Source organism: Pinus tabuliformis, chromosome 8, assembly GCF_031772625.1.
Source record: "Pinus tabuliformis cultivar Carrire ecotype Pingquan chromosome 8, CPIR1, whole genome shotgun sequence".
In the NCBI taxonomy this organism is placed as follows: Eukaryota; Viridiplantae; Streptophyta; class Pinopsida; order Pinales; family Pinaceae; genus Pinus; species Pinus tabuliformis.
In genome coordinates this window covers 1305502318-1305524007 of record NC_142294.1, presented here as the reverse complement: position 1 = coordinate 1305524007, position 21690 = coordinate 1305502318, and positions in this window count along the sequence as shown.

The following is a 21690-nucleotide window of genomic DNA, read 5'->3' as shown; positions in this document are numbered from 1 at the left end:
AAAATACGCGCCCGACGAAACATTAGAAAAGTGGGTTTTCACACTATATTTACAGGAAAAATGGATTATGCACAGGTTTGGTTACAAAACTGAGTTTAGGCGGTTAATCCAAGCAGATATTAGATTAATTCATGGATTTAATTTATACGGCGCTCTTTGGGTCACGCTCTAATGTTTAGCGCTCTCAAACCATTTTAAATCCAAACTTAGAGCTATAATGCTCGGGGAAAGGGATACTTAGATATTCTGGGTTTTTTGCATAATTTACATAGTAATAGGGAAATAGGGGTATAGGGAGTTACATAGTAAGAAGTTAGGGGTTAATATGAGTGGAAGAGGTGGATGAGGAGTGGAAATACTAAGTTTTATATGGAATATACTTGTTTAGGAGTAGATCAAAATGAAAAGAATTTTACAGAAGAAATGTGGCTTTTAAAGAAACAAGAACCACCATAAGACCTTGACTTCTTTCATGAACATAACTGGTAATGGGATGTTAACAATGAATGTGAGGGGGGGAAACAGGAAGTTAGACATGCTCCTTTGTATTGCTGCAAGATGATGGAGAAGAGGAACTTGTCTATCCACTGATATTTCCTTTATGTTAGACCAACAAAATTCAATTGAAAGGAATGACATTTCTGCAACCCCCTCTACCTACCCATTAACTTGCCTAGCATTTTTTGTTTCTTTATGGAGGGTGCACTTAGACTTGCAGACCCTCATGTGCCTTTTCTTTTATTTTGGCTTTTTCTTTTGAGTTTCTATCTAGAACTACCCTTATTGCTTCCAAGGTCCCAGATTAAGCAGTTGGGAACCTTAATTCTCTACCTGACTACTGGTCTGCCAAGATTGAATAGTTTGGACAGACTTCTTTCTCTATTCTACAATGGAAAATTGAAACATGGCATGATCCAGATTAGGCTGTTGGACCATCCATCCAAAATTGAGTCAACATCAAGCTATATACACATATTACCTTATCTTGAAAATATGGGATCTTTGCATCACCAAAGCAGAGCATATTTGGAACTTCCTTTGCCAATCATGAAATATGAAACCTATTGGTATAGGTATCTAACAGGACAAGTTGACCATTGCACCTATTCTCTGAGGCCCAAATTGGGCCCTTACTTTCCATATACATGTTGATGCCTCTCACAAAGCCATAGGAGCTGCTCTAGGCTAGATGGATGACGAGTTACCTTATGCCATTTGCTTCATTAGTAAGAATCTGTCAAAGGCCGAACTGAACTATACAATGATTGAAAAGGAGATCCTAGCTATTGTGCATTCATTGAACAAATTTAGGCATTACATTACAGGTTACCATACATTTGTACATACTGACCATGCTGTAACTAAATACTTGATGAATAAACCTGATGTAAATTCCCGCATTATTAGATGGTTACTTTTATTACAACAGTTTGATCTAACTATTATTGATAAGCCTGGAAAATAGAATGTTGTTGTAGATTTTATATCCAGATTAAATTTGCCTGCAGGGGAGGAAGGAATGGTTGATGATCAGTTATTGGATCAACACTTATTCGCCATTTCAGTTCTCTCTCCATGGTTTGCTGACATAGAAAATTACTTGGTGTCTTCACAGTTTCTATCGAATATGTCCTCCAAAGAGAAAAACAAGATTGTGAGGTAGAGCACCCATTCACTTATATTGGGGGAAACCTCTTCAAACTAGGCCCAGATCAAATTCTGAGAAGATGTGTCAGGGAGGAAGAAGTCCTTGACATCCTTCTGATCTGTCATGGTGGGCCTTGTGGAGGTCACTTAGCAGCCAAAAGGACAACATTCAAGGTGGTACAAGCTGGTTATTACTGGCTCACTCTTCACCAGGATGTGAGGAGGTATATTAGTCAATGTGATAGGTGCCAAAGGATGGGGAAACCTACCCCAATGGATGAAATGACTCTACAACCTCAAGTGAAATTCGAGCCATTTGAAAAGTGGGGCATGGATTTCATTGGACCCATTGACCCTCAATCTAGGGAAAAATAATACATCATTGTGTGCACTGACTATTTAACCAAGTGGGTTGAAGCCAAGGCCATCAAAGCAGCAACAAAGGAGAAAGTGGTTGAATTCTTAAGTAAAAATGTATTTTATAAATTTGGGTACCCTAGAGAACTGGTCATTGATCAAGGCAACCAAATTACATCTCACATGATTGAAAATTTGTTAATCTAACACAAGATCAAGCATATAACATCCACTCCTTACCACCCACAAGCTAATGGGCAAGTGGAGGTAACCAACAGAGCGCTGGAAAACATTCTGACCAAAGTGATTAGCAGCAGCAGAAAGGACTAGGCAAATAGATTAATTGAGGCCACTTGGGCCTACAATACCACCAGGAAGACCACTAATGGATTCACTCCTTATAATTTACTCTATGGGAAGAAGGCCCTGTTGTCCATTAAATTTGAATACAACACCTTAAGAATGGTAGCACAACTAGATCTAGATCTCACCAGGGCACAACAAGAGAGATTGCTCCAGCGAAATGAGTTAGATGAGTTTAGAATGCAGGCCCTCCTGCACACAGAGGTGACTCAAGTTCAAAGGAAGATCTGGCATGACAAGAACATAAAGGACAAACAGTTTCAAGAAGGTGATTTGGCTCTGTTGTATGATTCCAGATACAAGGATTTTAAAGGCAAGTTAAGGACTAGATGGTTAGGGTCTTATGTCATAGAAAAATGCCATGATAATGGTTCAGTACAGGTAAGAACCATTGATGCAGAGGCTATTTCTTTACTTGTCAATGGGCACAGATTGAAAGTCTACAAGAAGCCCTTGTCAAAGCAAGAATTCATCAATGGCATCAGCGAGACAGTGATGGTGGTAGACTTCTACTCCATCAAGTCCTTGTAAAATAAAATAAAAAATAAAGAGGCTAAGGTGAAAACCTCCATGAAGCACCTGAGTCCCACTGTTGGGTTGAAAACCTCTTGAGGCGGCCCAATGGTGTCGAAAAAAGAAAAAATAAAAAGATCTCTGGGTGAAAACCTCTTTTGAGGCACCTAGAGCAAGCAGCTAGGATGAAAACCTCTTGGAGGCATAGTATTTGTTAAAAAAACAATGTATATATATATATATATATATATATATATATATATATATATATATATATATATATATATATATATATATATATATATATATATATATATATATATATATATATATATATATATAAAGAGAGAAAAAGAAAACTTTGAAAATGTTGTTTGCAGGTCAACAGAAGGAGGATCATAGCAACTTGAGAGGAGTTGAAGGACCTATACACTCAATATTTTCATTCGTCCATCCCATATTCTTCATCATCCCATCAATCCCTCCATTTATGAACTCCTCCAACTCAGTTTACACAGGCTTTGTGTTTTCTACAGGATTCCCTGTAAACCTATAGGAGGATCCTGTAGGAATTACAGTGGCTTGGGAATCCTAAAAAAAATGAACCTAGAGCAATGAGATGACTAGCCTGTGTCAAAAAATAAAATGTTTACTCCACCACTTCATCACCATGCCTCTCACCATCATGATTATCCCCACATTCATCCAATAAGTCAGTTCCAAAAAGATTACAGTTTTCAGAGAAAAAAAAACAAATAGAAGAGGGTAAGAACAAAAAACAAAGGGATAATACCTGAAGGCTATACCTCTCCCCTACCAATTAGTAGATCCCTTCTCTACCCATGACAACAATCCTCATGCTCCAGAAGTGAAAAAAGAATGAAAAGTTTAGGGGAGAGGTAGCTACAAGACATCCTGTAGGTTTCCTATAGGAAATCCTGTAGCAGCCTATCCCACAAAATGAAATTTCACAGGGTTGCAGTCATCTTCAGCGTAGAGATCCCAATGTCAAGGAAGCTCCTCCAGAGCTCAGTAGGATCATCAGCAACACTCTCCAGCACTCGCACATCAAAGAAAATAAGCATCAAAGGAGGCCAATAATAAAAAATATGCAGCAAATACACAACACAGGGACATCATTCTTCAACAAGCAACATCATCAAGGCAGCTTATCCACATGTATGTCATCTTGCTTAAGCTCTATCGTTAGCATAATAGGATAAAAAAATGTAGGATTGTGTAAGAGTTGGTTTTATAAGCAAAGGTGGCCAGTTAACTTGGCCACCTTCGGCCAGTCGACAAGGAGAATACAATTAAATCACTCCACATGTGGCAGTGGTCAAATTAGAAGAAAAAGGAGATAAGGCCAAAAATGGTTAAGTTACGGATGATCAAAGTGGGAGATGATTACAAGGTAAGGAGGAATGATGGAGTGGTAGTGGGATCAACAATCCAAAAGTGGGCGCTCATACTTAGGCATCCAACACATCATCCCACATAATCACCCATATGAGGAAATAAAACAATGATTTCCATGCAAATGAAGCATTCACAATCTCGAGGATTCATCGAAGCAAGGTTTCTCTTAGCCCTTGAAGCAGTATCTACAGAAAAAATAGTGAGCATTTTTTAGCGCAGGAGCACCTACAGGGTCCTACAGGAAAACCTACAGGATACAGAGCAGTCATCTACAGGATTATCAATGGGCATTTAGAGAGGAAAGATTAAAGGTCGGCTTCATCAGACAGTAAACAAGAGGTAGGAGCTATAACTTTCCAAATTTTCCAGTTTAAAAAGTAAAGAAAAATCCTCCATTTGGTTAAGGAAGTTGAAGTCTAGGGGAATTACATTGCAAGATTATCATATAAATCTCTCACCCACTAGAATTCTCAAATTATACCCATATAAGCCTCCACAATTACCAAAGGAAAAATGGCAGGGGGATTTAACAAGGGGGAACCCACAAACACAGTAAGAATTCATGAGCACCCTCCTATAGTATAATTTTTCAGAAGGCACAATTAGATGGGTTTCTTTGAAAGAATGAGGGGATACGATGATGAGGTGGCCAGATACTTTGCTCTCTCACTCATACCCCTCACTAGGACCCATGCCACTGCGGTGGCGAAAGGCCTCTCAGTAGAAATCACCCCTGAAATCATAAGCAGAATCATCACACTTCCTTTAGGATTGCCTTGGAGAAAAGAAGATAAGGGCAACAACACCCTTGCAAAGAAGAAATTCTTTTTGGAAGGGGAGGAGGCAATGGAAGACAAAAATGGGGTTAGAAGAGAAAGCCTTACATACCCTTGGAATGAAATTAGCTACCACCTCATTAAATATCTATCATGTGAAGGGAGATACAGTGTGGTGTATGGATACCAATTCAGGCTTCTCCAAGAACTGAAATTTGGAGCAGACACACCTCCTCAAAACAGACTAAGTATACCCTACTTCTTCTTCAATCAGTGATAGATATGAGCATCAAAGTGTAGGAAGGAAAACATCAACAGCTAGCCCATAATGGGTTAATCAAACTTATCCTAGAATATTCTCTCCAAAACCTAAGACTCCCTATTACATGGACAACTTTTAGAGGCATACACGCAGAGGGAGAAATAAAAGCTCTTGAATATGACAAAATCCCCACTGCAAGTGAGAGGGATGAAGAGGAAACAGAGGAGGAAGAAGGGGAAGAAAAGGAGGAGGAAAATGAAGAAGAGACAGAAGAAAAAGAAAAAGAAGAGACAAATGAACAGAGTGAGGAACAAGAGGAAGAAGAGAAAGACAAAGATGAGAAGGAGAATGGGAAAGAGGAAACAGAACAGAAAGAAGAAAAAAGGTCTACAGTTAAAGGCAAGGAAGGGGAAGAATCACCAAGAGACTCCCCAGAACCCACTAAGAAAGAGGCAACAATTGCTCTTGCTGCCCTAAGTTCACCTATCAAGTCAAAAGGGAAGAGACAAAGACAAACCCCATTGTACTTTAGGACAAGAAAAAGCACAAGGATCAGGCAAGGAAGACCTCAAACACCCACCAAAATTCTTATCGTCATTGAATACTCACCAAAGTAGCAAGAAAAGATAGCTCCTCTTGAGAAAAATCAAGGAGAAGGATCATCAGGACAAACCTCTCCCAAATCTCCCATCACTTATGTTAGGAGGCCTGTCACAAGGTATGCCTCATCAAAGGGAGAAGGTCTCCTACAGGAGACATAGAAATACCTACAGGAAGCAGAGGCAATCCTACAGGAAACTTAGAAAATGGACCAAAAAGGTATCAATCAGCAAGAAACAAAGAATGAAGACCTAGAACTAAAAGAACCTAGTCCTAAACCCAACCTCGACTCTTACTACAGGTTTATTGAAGGGGGTAGGGTCATTCCACAGAAATTTGCCATCCCCTTATTCTTTGAGCTTGAAAAAGAAAGGGCAAGAACACATAGGTGGATGGAAATTGTCAAATCTAAAGGAGTAGAGGATATTGGCCACATGGAGGAGAAATTAAAGGATATGGGCAGAGAACTGAGCAGCATAAGGGACAAAGAGGCAATGATGAAAGCTCAACTGGAAGCAGAAAATGCATGGCTAATGGGACAGTTACAAGAAAGAGAAAGTTAGTTCGCAACAATGGCCAGTTTATCCTTAAAGGAAATCCAATGCAAGATGCCAACAAATTATTATGCCTTGTATCTTAAGGAATAGTGGCTACAATTCCAAATTAAGACATTAGCACAAAGAGGCACTATGCCCTTCCAAGACTATAGACAATTCATTGATCTCTGTGATCAAAGCACCTTGGAAGATAGAGCAAAAATGTCTAAGTTTTACCTACACAACTTGGCCTTGACAGATTTGAATGTGTGGGACCCAAATTCAAAACTAGGGGACTTGCAATTGATGGCCTTAGCCTCATGGATGAATCATGAGGAGGCAAGAGTTGTAGAGATGAAGAAGGTAATGGCAAGAGAAGAGACAAAACCCTTCATGATAAGAGCTGAGCAATCTAACCCAATGGCTGTCATCAACACCCACAACCTGATTGCAAATGACCCTAAGCTTGCACCTAGGTACCTTGTTGCCCAAGAGCAAGTAGTCACACACTTTGAAGACATGTTCAAGTTGTTAGGAGATGATAGCAAGCAAGCTTGCCAAAGGAGATGGAACACCTTGCCTTACAGCCTGCAAATAAGAGAATACCATTCTCCTCAAAGAATGAGAGGGGCACTAAACAAAACACCCATGTACAAGCAAGCTCTACAAAGACTCAAAGTCAATTAGATTGGCTTGAGACTTAGTCCACCATTGCTCTTAGGAATTTTGGAATGAAGGAAAGAAGAGGAAGAAAGAAAGTAGTGAGAAGAGATAGAGAGGAAGGCAAGATTCTTTTCACGGGAAGAAGAAACTACAACAGAAGCATGGGATGTCAGGGAGGCCACTAGAGCAATGAAGGACATGGATATAAATTGAGTTTCTCAAAGGATGAGCAACACTTTCAGTAGGGGGGTGATGATGAGCCTCATCATTGGGTAACTATATGGACCTTAATACACCTTCAAGCTTATAAAATCTACTCTTCTCATAATTCCTTACATATTTTGATTATATTTTTATTAATGAGATGAGTAAAAGTAAGGTGTTATGTCTAGTGGACTAATGTGCATTGATTGCAGGTTTTTGAGATAAAATCATGGCAATTTTAGCTAATTAAGGACATAAAATCAAATGAGACAAGGATGAGAGATTGTAGGAGATAGATCCTCCTCATTTAATCCTCACTCATTTGAATATTCCTCCATCAAATCACACTAGCTCGAAGTTGCAAGCAGCCGAGCCATGAAGATCAAAAGGCAGCCGAGCTAGTGACAGTTAAGAGCCAGTTCATCTTGAGTTTGGGCACCGAGCCTCCTTAGATTTAAGGGAGTCGTTGGAGACTTCAATTGTATAAATAATGAGGCCTAGAGCCTCATTAGGATTCAGATTTTTTATGTAAGAGCACTAAGCATTTTCGAGTTCAAGACTTGTGGAAGACATTGCTATGTAATTTTCTGATATGATAATGAGAATGAGCATTTTCTTGATCCAACACTGAGTTGACCCAGAGAGCTGAAGCTCTTGGGTTAGGGCCCAACCTTAGCAGCAAAGACTCCTCTTCTTGTACTTGTATGCTTAGTTGATTTCATAGATTAATGATTGAATTGGTTTTGGCATTATTTTATTGCAAGTGGTTGTGGATTTGATTAGTTTGCTTCCATTTGTGCATTACTCTAGCAGTAGCTTAGAAAGATAGAGGAATACCAAAAAGTTGATAATAGGTAGGTTTGGCCTTACTCCTCCCCTCAGGGACCATGGTTTGAGGAAAGAATTCTTATGCAGCCCCAAAAAGACAGAATTCTGATTTCTTATGGAATTTAGGGCTTTCTGCTACGTAGGCCAGCATATTTTTAGTTTTCGAGAATAGGATTCCATTATCATTTATGATATCTTCAGCTTTGTGTTATATCTCATAGTGTTTCACATTATTCTGCAAGCATTTCCATGCATGAACTAGGCAACTAGATAATGAAATTTTGTTTTCTTAAGATGGTTGAAAATCTTTCTTATTTGACATGATTCATGGATAAATGCCAGTGATTGATGTAGTGCAGGAGTTTCAATAGTGCAGGGAGATCTCATGACCAACAACCCCAACCTAACTTCATCCATCCATGATCATCAAAATCCACTAAGTCCCTTACCAAATTCATCATTTGATAAGAACAACTTTCCAGGTTTGTTGAGCAAATCCAACCATCTTTCAAACTCTGTTTTGAGCTCTGAAGAAGTCCTAGTCACTCTCTTGCCTTATTTCTCCCACCATTCACCTTCCCTAAGACCTACACCACCTTCCAAATCACTCCTATTGCTCTCAGCCGAATCCTGTAGGAGCATTAGGACATCCTGTAGGAGGCATTAGGACATCCTGTAGGACGACCAGTAGTGGCCTGTTTTGACGCCGAATTGTGGAAAAAACATCTAGGAAGATAGGAGAAGACCCCTACTTTCCTCCTAAGCCATTTGACCTTCCACCACCATCTCTAACTATTAATTTTAGGTATGTTCTATGCTTAGAGAAATTTATTTCAATTTTCACAGTTAGCTCAATATCTTTTCCAGATTAGAAATCACATCAACATTAAAGTAAACTGCAGATAGAACATAAACATAAATCGCAGAAGACAAGCCAAGACAAGAGGACACAAGATGTGGCACTAGCCAGGGACAAACCCCAATGTGGGGAAACCCTTGATCAATTCTTCTTATATGTTCTTTAATAGTTCATTAGAGAGAGAGAGAGAGATAGTACATTTACAATAGAAGACTTATCTAGATAAGAGCATAGATCATCTCTAAGAAGATGATACATGAGATTAGTTGAAGACATGCGGCTTCAAATGATTCTCCAAGGTGACTGCTTCACCTATCGTTGTGCTGCATTTCGTCATCATGGTGCACCTCATTGCGCTGCACCATGTTGCACCCATCATCACTATGCTGCATCTCATCACGCTTCATTAATGATGACTGTACCTATCACTGTACTGCATTATGTGCCGTTGCCGCACCATGTTGCCATACTGGCCTATGTGTAGGCTGCACCTTGCTTTCTTATTGTCCTTTGCTTGCTTGGTGTCCCTAGCATGCTTGTTGTCCTTAGCATGCTTGTTGTTGCATGCTAGTTGTAACATTGCATGCTTGGTGTATTTGTTGCTAAGTACCATACAACTGTCCCAATGCTAGTTAGTTTTCCCTTGCATGTTGCTCTCCTTCGAAGATAGATGCTCCAACAGTTCCCGACGGTTCCTGATAGTGCTGAAAATTCTCGATAGTTTCGACAGTTCACGGTAGTTCTAGCTGTCCTGGCTGTTCCGACAGTGCCCGACTGTTCCAGTTGTCCCGGCTGTTCCGACAGTTCCTGACAGTTCTGGAAGTTCTGGCAGTTCCCCAGTTCCCGATTTCCGAATTTTCCTGGCAATTCTCGATAGTTCTCGGTATTCTCGGCAGTTCGGCTGTTCCAACTATTTCGGCTGTTCCTGGTAGTTCCTAGCTATTCCGGTTATTCCCGACAGTCCCAGATTTTCTCGGCAGTTCCGACAGTTCCCGGCTTTTCCTGGCAGTTCCCGGCAGTTCCTGGCTATTCCCGATAGTTCCGGCTTCTGCCCTCTAGATTAAGGCAACGTTATCCCTTAGAATATCTCCTTCTACTAAAACCCAAAGACAAGTAGAGAGGAAGAGATCCCAAGTGTGTTGAAAATGACTTGAAGGCTACCTCTATTTATACTAAAATGTTGAGCACAAGTGGGGTTTATTTGGTTGCTGGCCGACCTTGACGAATTGTCCCATAACACAAATAAATTCATATCTCCATGAATATTTATCAGAATCGGATGATCTTTAGATCAATCCTACAACTCTCGATGAGAGGGATCCAAGAAAAATATCAAATTCCATTAATAAGATGACACATATGGAGTTTGGCCCTAGTTGTCAATTTTAATACTCCCTCTCAACTAGGGAGAACTCCATCCACTGATCCATATGTCCGACTGTACTATCTCTGCCATCAGTGCCCTGCACTACTCTGCTTTGTTGAACCATGAAGAAGAAGAATTGATCGAGAATGTCTCATACCATTCTCTACTGACCCGAAGTCAGTTTTATTGATCCCAGATCAATATCACAAGAGAGTGTCTCAAACCACTCATACTGATCCCAAATCAGTTTCATTGATCCCAGATCAATGGAGGTCATCCTAGCATAGGGAGTATGGTAGATACAACGATGCGTCCATTGATAGTACTACTATGGTCCCTAACCCCATTTCTCTGCTCATTGATCAGATGAGAGGTATTTCCCATGAGTCCCAGACTGCATGGGTAGGATGCCTCGACAGGAGAACTAATCATCCTGTCCACAGGAGAACAAATCATTCTGCCCCACAGTCGCCACGAGAGAACTAATCATCCCAGCCCACAGGAGAATTAATCATCCTGTTTCACAGTTGCCACAGGAGAACTAATCATCTTGGCCCCTAGGAGAACTAATCATCCTGTTCCACAGTTGCCACGGGAGAACTAATCATCTCGGCCCACAGGAGAACTAATCATCCCGGCCCACACGAGAACTAATCATCCTGTTCCACAGCCTCCACGGGGTATCACAGGGGAAGGTTGAACCTGTCATCTTATACATAGTGCACCACTAGGGGAGGGTGAGTCGCCCTGTGGTCGTATGTTGCTCTAGTAAGTACCCCAAGCCCCCCAGAGCTCCCAGAGCTCATTGCATGCAACATGCAGGACCCTTATAAGAAGGTCTCTCAACGACTCCAATTCGTTCGGAAAAGTTACAGATTTGACCTTTCCCCAGGGCTTTGACAAAATGTCTGCGACCTATACATCAGTCTTAATGCGATGGAGCCTCCTCGCTCATCGACTTACCATATCCCAGATAAGGCAGTATCTGATGTCTATCTGCTGGAGCAATCATCGAATACGGGATTCCTCAATAATCGAATCCCCCCTCTGGTTGTCACAGAGAATCACAGTGGTATTCATCATATGTACAAACAGCTCACTGAAAAGCTTCCGCAACCAGGCAGCATCACACGAGATCATACTCGTAGCTATGTATTTGGTCTCGGCGGTGCTTATAGCAACCAACTTTTGCTTCTTGTTAATCCATGATATTGAAGCAGAATCCAAAGAGAACCAACACTGAGAAGTGCTCTAATGATCCTCCACACTTCCTGCCCAGTTAGCATTCGAATAATCATGCAGTTTCATATTTCCGACAGTGTATCTCAATCCATGAGAGAGTGTGCCCCGAAGATATCTCAAAAGATTCTTGGCACCAATCTAGTGAGGCTCAACCAAATATGAGCTCACCATGCTAACTGCAAAACATATGTCCAGACGGAAGTTCACCAAGAACATCAACGCAAATGAGTTTATGAAACTCAGAGGCATTTCCCAAATCTAGTCCGACATCACTAACATATGACTTCTAAAAGTTAAGATCCTCGAGGTAGTCACAGGCTTGCAGTTTATCATTCCACATCCGAAATCCAAATCCCTCTTACTTCTGCAAATGAGAGGGTTTGCACCTATTAGAAATAGGTCATTCTCATAAGGTGTCGATATGAGAGGTCTATCATCCACAATCTTCGGGTAATGGTTTGGATCGGTTTCACTCCTAGTGAATCTCAGCTTCATTTGACAGCTATCAATCCTCTCATACTACGCCCGGGGAATTTTGCTTCAAACCATAGAGGGATTTCTTCCACCTGCATACGTGAGATTCCCGATCAAACCTATGGGCCTGCTGCATGAGGGGAATGGTCCCCTTATAAGATTTTCCTTCAGACATGTACCTTCATGCTCTTCTTGAATTCAGGCATCCCTATCACCATCTGACTCACATCGGGTAGGGTCCCATAGGTAGACCTCCAATGCTATAGATGTCAATTGACATGATCCTCAATGGACCATCTGGCAACTTGATACAAATTTCCAACCCTGAACCCATGAGAAAAAGCATCTTTGAAAATTCTATTTTTTAACACATACCTTTCCATCGATGAATGCCATCCTGAAACCTTTGACTTCCATTTCTGAGATGGACACCAGGTTCTTCTTGCGATCAGGTACATAAAAGATATTTTGTAAATGAATCAGGTTACCCTCATTCAATTGAGGGGTAACATTCCCTACACCCTTTCTGGGATAGGTGGCATCGGCTCCAAGTATAATCCCACGACTGTTTCCATCCCTACCAAATTAGAGAGTGCACCCTACTATCCGATGAAGTGCCTTGAAGCACTACAATCAATAAGCCAGATTCCCAAAGAATCTGAAGGAGAGGGCCAATACAAGATAACGCTTCTTTATCTTATCAGAAACAACATTTGATTCTTCATACCTGGGGTTCCTTGCTTTCTCTGAAGAGTCGGTCATTTCGTTGATGACCTGCATTACCTGTCATTCCTTTGATCATTGAAGATGTCCTTGGAATGATTGTTATCTTCATCAAGAGATGTGTCTCTGCCATTCAGACACTCCTTCGCATAATGGCCGAACTTATTACAACCAAGGCATCTGCCTTTCCTTCCACCCTTAGATACGAGCTTCCCAATGAAGTGAACTTTAGCTAGGCCATCAGAAACTTCCGCTGCACCATTCTGATAATATTCTCTACTTCGACTTCACCCTTGGTGAATTGGAAGAGGGATGAGGAATCCATTGATCCTTTTGTCCTTTCCCAACCGTCTTTAGTGATTGCTCTTTCATTCTTGCTTGGGCATTGTCTTCACCTCAGCTTTGATACCATGTTAATTTTAGGTATGTTCTATGCTTAGAGCAATTTATTTCAATTTTCACAGTTAGCTTAATATCTTTTCCAGATTAGCAATCACATCAACATTAAAGTAAACTGTAGATAGAACATAAACATAAATCGCAGAAGACAAGCCAAGACAAGAGGACGCAAGATGTGGCGCTAGCCAGGGACCAACCCCAATGTAGGGAAACCCTTGATCAATTCTTCTTACATGTTCTTCAATAGTTCAGCAGAGGGAGAGAGAGAGAGAAAGATAGTACGTTTACAACATAAGTCAACACTTTGACTTATCTAGATAAGAGCATAGATCATCTCTAAGAAGATGATACACGAGATCAGTTGAAGACATGCAGCTTCAAATGATTCTCCAAGGTGACTCCTTCACCTATCGTTGTGCAGCGTTTCGTCATCATGTTGCATCTCACCGTGCTGCACCATGTTGTACCCATCATCACTATGTTGCATCTCATCACACTTCATTAATCATGAATGTACCCATCATTGTGCTGCATTATGTGCTATCGCTGCACGATGTTGCCATACTGGCCTATGTGTAGGCTGCACCTTGCTTGCTTATTGTCCCTTGCTTGTTGTCCCTAGCATGCTTGTTGTCCTTAGCATGCTTGTTGTTGCATGCTAGCTGTCCCTTGCATGCTAACTGTAACATTGCATGCTTGGTGTATTTGCTGTTAAGTACCATACAAATGTCCCAATTTTAGTTAGTTGTCCCTTGCATGTTGCTCTCCTTCGGAGACAGAGGCTCCGAAGGTTCCCGAAAGTTCCGGAAGTTCCTGATAGTTCTGGTAGTTCCCGACAATTCTAGCTGTCCCGGTTGTTCCAGCAGTTCCTGGTAGTTCTCAGCAGTTCCCCGCATTTCCCAGCTTTTCCCAGCTTTTCCCAGCGTTCCCGGCAGTTCCCGACAGTTCCTGGCAGTTCCCGACAGTTCCTGGCAGTTCCTGACTATTCCCTACAGTTCCGGCTATTCCCGGCAGTTCCCGACTATTCTCGATAGTTCTGATAGTTCCGACTTTTCCCGGAAGTTCCGACAGTTCCAGCAGTTCCCCGCAATTCCCGACATTTCTCAGGTTTTCCCGACAATTCCCAACAGTTCTCGGCTATTCCTGGCAGTTCCAACTTCTGCCCTCTAGATAAGGGCAACGTTATCCCTTGGGATCTATCCTCCTACTAAAACCCAAAGACAAGTAGAGAGGAAGAGATCCCAAGTGTGTTGAAAATTACTTGAAGGCCACCTCTATTTATACTAAAACGTTGAGCACAAGTGGGGTTTATTTGGTTGTTCGCTGACCTTGACGAATTGTCCCATAACACAAATAAATTCATATCTCCATGAATACTTATCGGAATCGGATGATCTTTAGATCAATCCTACACCTCTCGATGAGAGGGATCCAAGAAAAATATCAGATTCCATTAATAAGATGACCCACATGGAGTTTGGTCGTAATTGTCAATTTTAACACTAACCCACCTGCCACATCACCTAGAGGATTTAACACTCACATTTTCACACAAAAAGGACAAAAAGGAAAAAGAGTTATTGTGTTCATTTATATGCACAGCAGTAGAATGTTTGGTTATTTCAGATTGCATGCCTAGGACAGTAGGATTACACATATGTTAACTTAGCATTCTTTTGAAGAAAAGCCTCTTAGCAGTTAGTTAGATGAATGGTGTGTTTTAGCATTTGATTTAAGTCTTTCCTTACTACAGTATACAAGATTTCAGTTAGTGCAAATTTTCCCTTTCCTCATTGGTAATCAAGCTTCTTCTGAATCAATAGAAGGTTGGTTTGAGAAACCATATTAGTCTATCGTCAGCTTAGCAGTGACAAAGAGTGGACCCATCGCATCTGCTTGCATATACAACACTGTCACCTCCAAGTTTGTACGAACCCTGAGTTGATAAAGTAAAGTTGGTAGCCCCAAGAGTTGTAGCACTCTTGCTGCAATATTGGTGCTCATAATAGGCCCCAACCTCATCATTCAGAGATGTGTGGGAGAAGACAAAATATATGAGATCCTTAAAGCTTGCTATGGTGGTTTATGTCGGGGCTACTTTGTCAACAAAAGAATAGGGTACAAGGTACTTCATCAAGGTACTATTCACCAACCATCTTCAAAAATGCCAAGGAGTCTGTAAAGAGGTGTGACAATTGCCAACACATGTGAAGCCCTGTGCAATTCCATGAGATGTCGCTACAACCACAACTAGTGTTGGAACCATTTGACAGATGGGACATTGACTTCATTAGGCCAATCAACTCGCCATCTCACCACAACTCCTACATTCTGGTATGGATGGATTATGTCACAAAATGGATGGAGGCAAAAGCATTTCCAACTGCAACTAAACAAGCAATAACAAAATTTGCCAATGAAGAAATATTCACCAAATTTAAGATACCGCAAGAGATAGTCACAGATGGAGGAGCCTAGTTCACATCAAATCTCATTGAAGACTTAATGGGTAAATACATGATCAAAGCACAAATTTACCACACAGTATCATCTACAGGTTGATGGACAAGTGGAAGGAACAAATAAGATTCTTAAGAACATCATCACCAAATTGTTCAGTTACATATGAAGGATTGGGTTGACATATTTCCTAAAACTTTATGAGCCTTTTGGACTGCATGGAGAACTATTATTGGTTGCACTCCTTACAAGTCAATGTATGGGAAAGGAGTATTGTTGACAATTGAGACAAAAATCCAAACACTTATAACAACCATCCAACCTAGAATGGACCTAACAAAAGCTCAAAAGTAGAAACTCCTCCATATCAATGAACTAGATTAACTTTGTAGAGCTTCCTTACACCAAACAACAGTGATACATAATCAAAGGGCACAATGGCATGATAAATTGATCAAGAAGAAAAAGTTAAAGGCTAAGGACTGGGCTCTATTATTTGATTCCAAGTTTAAAGACTTCAGTGGAAAGTTACGCACTAGATGGCTCAGGCCTTTTGAGATTGATACTATCTATGACAACTAAGCCATCAAGCTCCGCACTATAAATGAGGATAGAACTCCCCTAATTGCCAATGGACATAAGTTTACTTATATCATCAACCTTTATCTAAGGAAGCCTTCCTATGGAAAATCACAAGTGGAGGACCCAATAGTGATCTGGAGTTAGTTCAGAAACCAAAGGTTCCTACTAGATAATTCATTCATTCATTGATGAATAGGTCTTAAAGTGGCAAAAGTACTTCTCTATCATTACCTACTACTGCCATTCCCTTACATCATATTCCCAAATCATAACTCATTCAACGGAAATCGTTAAACCCATCACTCTGCATCAGAATTAGAAATTACCCCTCAGACATTGTCAAAGTTGTCATTTCCTCTTGTAACAGTGACAATCGAAAGAAGATAGTTACAGGTACCATGGGTGGCTCGCTTATCCATCATGAACCTGCTAAAGTAGTGATATTGGGCGCATATGACCATGTTCAAGCTATTTTTCAACAAGCAGGATGGATGGAATACATGCGCAAGTTAAAAGGTTACAATGATGAGACAACATTGGAATTTTCCCTGAATTTCAAGGCCAACAGGCCTATAGTTGTTGGAGTTGTTGTAGAAGTGACAGAAGAGGTTTGGGCAAAAGTGACGGGACTTCCTCAAGAAGAGGAGAAATGGTACTACAAATGAACCTCCAAGCCTGAAATTCTACAAAAATTCTTAGAGCTAGAAGAAGCTTTGGTGAAGAAGGGGATAGGATTTGATCGCCATTCTTTGTCGAATGCTTGGTAAGATGTAGCCTCACTTATACAGAGCTACATCACATGCAAGGGTTATTACAGGACCATGTATCTTCAACACATTTTCCTCCTCGACCATCTCAAACATGGTCGCACTATCAACCTGTCATATGTATTCAAGACTTTGCAAAACATGGTGTCCCATGCACAGAAAGAAAACATGTTGAGAGACACCTTTTCCCATCATGGCCCTATTAGGTTGCTCATTGAACAAGCTCTAGATAGAGCAAGGAGAACATGGGAAGAAGTCACTGCAACTCCAATGGTTGCAACTTTGTCACACAAGCCCGACATTATTGTAACTCCACCTGCTGCAATTGCACAGGAAGAAGAATATATTGTTGTGACCCCCTTAGCTCTAGAGTATCTGCTAGTTCCTATTGAGGAAGAAGGGCCAAGCACTGCAACACCATAGAAGGAAAGAAACCCTCGTGTCGAAATAATTAGCAGTAAATCAACCACCAAGAGGATGAGAGGGTATCGAAAGAGACCAGCCATGTTCCAAGTAAAGGACACGATACACTCCTATTGCCACCCAAACCCCTACTGGTCCACAAGAACTAGTAGGGAAACAAGGGCAAAAGAAACCAAAGAGCACCAGGAAGATACCACCCCTACTAACACACAAGAACTAGCAAGGGCAGAGGACCTAAGGTTTGAAGAATTTGGGATAGGCAACCTTGTTGCTCCACAAGAACCAATAAGGAGTGCTCTTGGGGGAGGATTCGTTGTTATGTTAGATGCATATTTGGATGATAAGGCCGCAGTCATAGTTGCTACTACTCCCAATGACACAATTGTTGCCACTCCTGTAGGCACACTCGTTGACATCATGAAGAGATTAGTGTTGTTGACCATGAATAAGTAATCGTTGCTACTCTCATGGGCACAATTGTTGCCACTCCAATAGAGACCAATGTTGTTGGCTAAGAAGAAGTAATTGATGCCATTCCCATTAAGCGTAAAAGGTAAGGCATATTCCCTCTTTACTTTTATATACATCACTCATTCCAAAAAGACAAGCTACTCAAAATGAAGAATTGGGAACTGCAAATCATGATTAATGTAATGAGGAAAAACTTGGATGAAGGGAAATCCTTTGAAGGACTAGAGTTTCTCACCCTGGTAGTAGATTCTCTTGTTGCCAATGAACCCACTAAACAACAAAAGGAGACAACCCCTGACGAGGAAAGAGGAAAGAAAGATATGGCAGTGCAAACCATAAGTGCCATTGTTGATAAAATTATTGAAACTAAAACTAGGGTAGAGGAAGACAAATAGTGGATAAAAGCAAAAGAGAACAGATGGAAACAATTGCTAACTTCTTATGGGGAGGAGGCGTTAGCCCTCGAAGAACGCCAGAAAGTTGTTAGAGAACTAAAGGAAAAATGGGTTGAGACAACAAAGATTTATAAGATGAAATGGGAAGCAGAGGAAGAGGATGGGAAGAAAGTGGATCAACTAGAGCACATAATCAACAAATTAGAGATCCAAAAGGTCCAATTGGGCATGTTGGTAGATGCTACCCTTAGCAACAAATCTCCCTCACCTCAATACATAATGTTCTTCCAAGAGAAATATTTATTGTTCCAGAAAAATGCATTAATGACTGGTAAGCCTTTTGAAATCATTAGTCCTCTTAGCTTCCTTGCAACTTACTTAGAATGCACTCACAAGGAGAAGAACCTCCTTTGTGAGCTCTATCAACATGATAATGTATTATTTCATGACAAAATTTGGAACCCTGTTCATTTTGTAGGGGATATTCAATTGAAAGCTTTCGTTTCCTTTCTATCCAACCAATTTGACTGGGCTACAACTCAGAAAGTTGTAGAAAATAATATTGACAATGGTTTGTGGATAAGGGGAGAACACTTCATGCCCTTGCAAGTCATCCAAAATCATAAGAGTTGGATCTCTTCTCCCGGAGAACACTTCATGCCCTTGCAAGTCATCCAAAATCATAAGAGTTGGATCTCTTCTCCCCCTCAAGCAACCTTTGCATTAAAAAATAAGCAAGAGGTTGTTACACAATGTGTGGATCAAATCAATATACTTAGGAAACCTAATGAGGGAGGGCATAAAGTGAGATGGAAACAGGTTAGGGTGACATCAAGTAGAAAGGCTTGTTGATTGCCTTGGAGAGAGTACATAACTATGTAAGGTGCATAGGAGAGTGCATATATAATTGGATTGGATTGAACTTCCACTATCCTATGATACGGTTTCCAAACAGGCCCTAAAAAAGGGAATTTAAATTGGCTAAGAAAAAGGAGGTTGCACGCTGAAAAACTACACGGGAAAAAGGAGGATACCACCTTCTAGAAGAAGTAGGGCAATCAGATTTCAACCTCAACAACCTCCATGGGAGCCTTACTCTCTCTAACTCCAAGTAATTGTTGGTTGCATAAAAGACATGCAACAATTTTGGCTAGATGGAGATGGTGTGTGTCCAAATTGGCATAATTTCAACATTCGTATGTAACCTTTTTGATATCATTCTTTCACTTCCATCACCTCTTTGTGCACTTTTCACACAATACTACCTCATTCCTAATGTCAGTATGACTAATCTCTTTTCCACCACTTTTATACTCATTCTTATGCATTATGTTGCAAAAATTGTCATCTTTCATATTAATATTATCAAGCAGGAGCAAAAGAGCAATGGCTACAACTCCAATTGTAACTCCACAATGGTGCTACAACTCCATGAGACACGATAAGCAGAGTGTTGTGCCTCTCTTCCATCCCATCGCTGCAACATCTCTATAATGTTACAACTTTGACATGATCACTGAAGGGTATGTTGCAATTCATCCATAGCCAACAAAGCTATTACAACTCATGAGTGCCTTGACTTTGCGTTGTTGCAACTTTAGTACAATATGACAACTCGACAGTCAATGCTCTAGTTGTATGACCAACATGTGTTTTTCACGATGGAAGGTGATAGAGGCAAGTGGGTGACCAATCAGGAAGGACAACTCAACTGCCAACAACGCTAGTTGATCTAAGTCAACCTTCGCCCAAATTGTACCAAATTCTGAATGTATTTTTGTAACAGGATGTGTCGCCTAATTCGTACAAGTTGGTCATCCAATGTATCACTCAGTTTAGACATTAGCATTGTTTTATAAATACCCATCTTCCTTCGAAGCTCAAGTGAGGACAAGAAAGGAAAAAATTATTATTGACAATTGTACGATTTTGTATTTTTTGTAATAGAAAATTTCTTTTGTTCCACTCGCTAGATGTCTATCTTGTGATCATGTGATTGAAGGTTTTACAGTACTTATCTGAGATAGGGCCCCCTAATTAGCTTGGTACTACTTGGTAACATTAGAAAGTAGCTTATTCTTTACAATTATGATTAAATTACAATTAGTTTACATTGTTGTTACTTGATTTACATGTCATTGGATCTCTGATTAATCTCCTTTTACTAGAACTCGTATTTTCCTTTCGTTGCAACTTTAGTTTCCTTTTCCTACAACACAATTAATTTCCTTCTACTGCAATTTCGATATTTGTTAACGTTGTTATCACATGACTTGTTGTTGCAACTCTAGGTTATGTAATTATAAGCACTAATCATAGGATTAACGATTGGCTGACGGATTTACGTAATTTTGGACAATCTGGTTGTTGTTGCAACTCGCCTGTAGCTTACTTTTACTTTGTTTTCAGCAATAACTTATGATTGAAAATCGTCTTGTCTAAATATTATTTCTAGGTAGTTTGCTTATCATACATTACATCCTAGGCATGTGCCATTGCATCTTTGTTACAACAAACCAAGAATACCATTATATTGAAACATGTCACTATTAGTAATTGGTGTGTTTCCTTTTCTGCAAGTGTGATTTACTTTTCTTGCAAGTATGCATTGTTTTCCACAAGCGTGGTGTGTTTTTCTAGATCATTGACCTATGAAAGCATTTATACCTTGAACTGTGACAACCATTATATTACTACAACTTCATGACACATAACATATGGTACTGGTATAAATTGTGCATGGCAGTTTACAAGTTCCAAACAAACCTCGGATTGACAATTTAATGCACATTAAGATAATTATAAGTAACTAAAAAACTTGTTAGAAGGGCCCACTCAAATTGGACCTTGTTGGTTGTGAACATACTCCAATTTTTGCAATTGAAGTCTACAAGGAAATGAGTTCAACAATGTAATGAATGCAATGTATGGTCAATATTAACAAGATCAAACAAGACATTAGATAGGAGTAGAACAGGATTGACTGTGTCAACCATTTTATGGCTATTTAGAAACCTAGTCCCAAACCCGAAAAGCAATGGTAATGCTCTGAAGGCTCCTTAATCTCCTAGGGAAGCTAGAGATTGATGATCTAATGTATAAGTGAGCTATAGAGGTGTGCATTACATATATTTGAGCAAAATGGAGTTCATGATGTGTATGATCAAGATCAAGGACAACAACGACACTTGGCAGAAACTTCTAAAGATGTCAATGTGTGACCTTTGGGAAACTAATAATAGATCCCTACTTCCTAGGGATGATTCTCCTCTTATCTTATTTCTTTTTGGGAAAAATGCGATGCAATAATTGGAAAGATTTTGCATTTTTAGGGAGAATCGTATAACTCATTGACACATGC